This window comes from Pristis pectinata, chromosome 24, assembly GCF_009764475.1.
Source record: "Pristis pectinata isolate sPriPec2 chromosome 24, sPriPec2.1.pri, whole genome shotgun sequence".
Classification (NCBI taxonomy): domain Eukaryota; kingdom Metazoa; phylum Chordata; class Chondrichthyes; order Rhinopristiformes; family Pristidae; genus Pristis; species Pristis pectinata.
The window spans coordinates 29577593-29581859 of NC_067428.1; the positions used below are offsets into that span (position 1 = coordinate 29577593).

General features: G+C 44.9%; 1 non-coding gene across 1 annotated transcript; it reads left to right on the plus strand.

The window, feature by feature from the left end:
• The first annotated feature begins 1272 nt into the window (after positions 1–1272).
• trnah-gug (transfer RNA histidin (anticodon GUG)) lies at positions 1273–1344 on the plus strand. The gene has a single exon. It is a non-coding gene; the product is annotated as a tRNA-His (tRNA).
• Positions 1345–4267: the final 2923 nt, after the last annotated feature.

The window sequence follows — 4267 nt, forward strand, 5'->3', positions numbered from 1 at the left end:
GGCCTTCATTAGTCGGGGTACTGAGTTCAAGAGCCGCGAGGTGATGTTGCAGCTCTGTAGAACTCTGGTCAGACCACACTTGGAGTATTGTGTTCATTTCTGGTCGCCTCATTATAGAAAGGATGTGGAAGCTTTAGAGAGGGTGCAGAGGAGATTTACCAGGATGCTGCCTGGATTGGAGAGCATGTCTTATGAGGATAGGTTGAGCGAGCTCGGGCTTTTCTCTTTGGAGAGAAGGAGGATGAGACGTGACTTGATAGAGGTGTACAAGATGATAAGAGGTATAGGTCGAGAGGCCAGTCAGAGACTTTTTCCCAGGGCAACAATGGCTAACACGAGGGGACATAATTTTAAGGTGATTGGAGGAAGGTATAAGGGGGCTGTCAGGGCTAAGTTTTTTACACAGAGAGTGGTGGGTGCGTGGAACGCACTGCCTGCAGAGGTTGTGGGGGCAGATACATTAGGGACATTTAAGAGACTCTTAGACACATGAATGATAGAAAAATAGGGGGCTATGTGGGAGGGAAGGGTTAGATACACCTTAGAGCAGGATAAAATGTTGGCACAACATTGTGGGCCAAAGGGCCTATACTGTGCTGTCGTGCTCTATGTTCTATGTTTACTCAGCAATAAGAAGAAACTGTCAAATGTTTCAAGTCAAGATGTTGTGTAACATGGAAAGATATTTGGGAATTTTAGCCTTTCCTTTTGTCTGATGTTGTTGGTCTTCCCAAAGTGGGTTTGGGAGGTGCTGCTGAAGAAACTTTGGCAAGTGTCCACTATGTCTCTGGTAAATGGTACACAGTGGGATAGTGTGGGAGGGAGTGAACGTTTAAGGTGGTGGGTGAAGTGTCAGTCAGTCAGGTTACTTCATCTTAGAGCAATACACAAAATGGTGGAGGAACTCAGCCAGTCAAGCAGCATCTGTGGAGGGAAATAAACAGTTGACATTTTGGTTCATGAGTCCAGATGAAAGGTCTCAGCCAGAAACTGTGGTGCTCAGTCCTACCAATAATGTGACGGAGAGATCCATCTGCTTTAGGTAGATTGGTAAGGACAAGGTCAAATAGGTTGCCCCTCATACTAAATACACAAACTGTCTGAAACATTCAACAGGTCAGGCAGCATCTGTGGAGAGAGAAACAGGATTAACATTTCAGTTCCTGAAACCAATAGGAAAACCCTAGATATGCCCAGCACAACAAGTAGTGTCTGCAGAGAGAGAAAAGACAGTTAATGTTACAGATGGTGACGGTAGCTCCTGAGTAGCTCGCCATGATTGTATAGTGGTTAGTACTCTGCATTGTGGCTGCAGCAACCTTGGTTCGAATCCGAGTCATGGCATTGCGGTAAGGCAATGACACAGCATTGGGAGCTAAACTTTTGGGCAGCCATGGCAGTGTAGCAGTTAGCGTGAAGCTACTACAGTGCCAGTGACCCGGTTTCAGTTCCAGCCACTGTCTGTAAGGAGTTTGTACGTTCTCCCCGTGTCTGCGTGGGTTTCCTCCAGGTGCTCCGGTTTCCTCCCACGTTCCAAAGACATACAGGTTAGGAAGTTGTGGACATGCTATGTTGATGCTGGAAGCGTGGCGACACTTGCGGGCTGCCCCCAGAACGCTCTGCGTAAAAGATGCATTTCACTGTGTGTTTTGATGTATATGTGACTAATAAAGAGATCTTATCTTATCTTATTAGATGGACAACTTCACAGCAGAAATGGTCAGTACTGATACAAACAGAAAAATAAGTGTGCTACTTGAAATTGTTGAATTTGATATTAAGTCCTGCAGGATACAATGAGCCAAGATGGAAGATGAGGTTCTGCTCCTCAAACTTATGCTGGGTTTTGATGGAACGGTGTTAAGAGTTCATGCACAAAGAAGTCAGAGAGTGAATGGGACGGACAATTAAGGCAAAATTTGGTTTCAGATTCAGCAACAGTTCTGCTCTGCACTTCACAGCTTTAACATATCCTTTTGATTTCTCTCAGTCCAGCTGCCTTCCTTAGTCTATTAACCAGTCCACTCCGTAAACGTTCGGATCAACTGGGAAACACTGGCCTCACTCTATCAGGGATCTACCCCTTGTTCTGTTCATCCTTCCCCACCTTCTCTGCAGCTTAAAACCTTCCCAGCTCTGATGAAGGGTTTTCAGCCAGAAATGTTACCACGGTTTCTCTTTCCACAGGTGCTTCCTGACCTAAAGAGTGTTTCCAACATTTTCTCTTTTTCTAGAGTCTGCTGCTTTTCTATTCTCACCCCACCTACCCTGGACATTCTCTCTTCATCCATCGGGCAGGACATACAAAAGCCTGAAAGCACGTACCACCAGGCTCAAGGACAGCTTCTATCACGTTGTTATAAGACTACTGAATGGTCTTCAAGTACGATAAACTGGACTCTTGACCTCACAATCTACCTCGTTATGACCTTGCACCTTATTGTCTGCCTGCACAGCGCTTTCTCTGTAGCTGTGACACTTTATTCTGCATTCTGTATTGTTTTACCTTGTACTACCTCAATGCACTGTGTAATGCATTGGTCTGTACAAACAGTATGCAAGGCAAGTTTTTCACTGTACCTCAGTACATGTGACAGTAACAAACCAATTCCATAATCTACCTGCCACTCTCTCAATCCAGCAGCTATATCAGCCTGGCCACCTCAGTTAGTATTGGTTCTCGTAGCAACTCTTGGTAATCTTCATTAAAGTCACTCATCTGGCGTACATTCTATGCCCTTACCTTCTATGTCAGTATCCCTTCCAACTGCTGTCAACTTGAAGAGTACTGACTCAGCATCGAAGGAGAGGGTCCAGAGGAGGTTCACTTGAATGATCCCTGGACTGAAAGGCTTAGCAAATGAGGAGTGTTTGATGGCTCTGCGCCTGTACTCGATGGAGTTCAGAAGGATGAAGGGGGGATCTCATTGAAACCTACCAAATACTGAAAGGCCTGGATAGAATGGACGTGGAGAGGATGTTTGCATTAGTAGGTCACTCTAGGATCTGAGGGCACAGCTTTAGAACTGAGATGAGAATTTCTTCAGCCACAGGGTGATGAATCTGTGGAATTTGTTGCCACAGAGGCCTGTGGAGGCCAACTCACTGAATTTATTTAAGGCAGAGGTTGACAGGTTCTTGATTGGTAAGGGGGTTGAGAGTTACAGGGAGAAGGAGGTTGAAAAAATATCAGCCATGATTGAATGGCGGAGCGGACTCAATGGGCCAAATCGCCTAATTTCCTCCTATATCTTACGGTCTTATGGCATTTGAGGAAGGAAGTATATGTTAATCAGTAAATGTTTCTCTGTCCTGCGTCTGAGGAGACACCATGACACTTCATGGTGTTCAGAGTCAACACTGAAGCCTTCAGGGCCACTCACTCCTGTATCACCCATTCTGGAAGGTTTCTCCAGCAGTGGAACAGAATGTACCCATGGATTCTGATGGAGAAGTCTGGAATGATGACCGCAAGCTATAATATTTGAGTTATGACTGTTGGTCAGTTAGTTGAGTGGTCTGTGGGACAGCTGTTGCAATCTTAATATCTTCCTCGATAGTCATAAGGAGGACTATAGGAAGTTGAATACTATTTATGTGCGGTAAAAAAGAATTGTTACTCAAATGGCAGGAAGCTACTGTGCTGACTTCTGAGGCTTACTACTTTCTGGTGATGATATTTGCACATAAGTTTAAGTTCTGCTCTGGTTTGACATGGCTGGGAATTCTTTTCTCCTGCCCTCCGGTTATTTAAGTCCCTTGTGTCAGCATCGTTTTCATTCCTTCCTGGGCTTGGTTTATTATTGCAGTTAATAGGAAGTGGGAACAGTTAGAGATGTTATTCATTGGCTGGTAATTTCCTTCTCACTGCCCCTGCCTCGCACCGTGAACTTCACCATCTACTTTCTGTAAATGCGCTCGGCAAAATCTACAGGAAGGGCATCCCTGTTTTTCTCAACTTTGAACAAATGTGTTTGTAATTGTTCATCAGCTCTGTCAATATTCCCTGCTCTTCAAAAGGCCTTCGAGATGCATTAATTTTCATCCATCATAACTCCAGAGGGAGAGGTGTAGAAATCCCAGACCATTGCTTGGATTTTATCTCCGCTCTTGATTGGTGGACAGTTCTGTGGATGCCAATAATGTGGATGCCCTTGTACCAGATTGATCCTAGACCTCCTCACTTTAGCCACAAGAACAATTATCTGTGGTATTCTGATGAAGGATCTTCAACTTGAGACACAGATGCTGCCTGATCTGCTGGGTG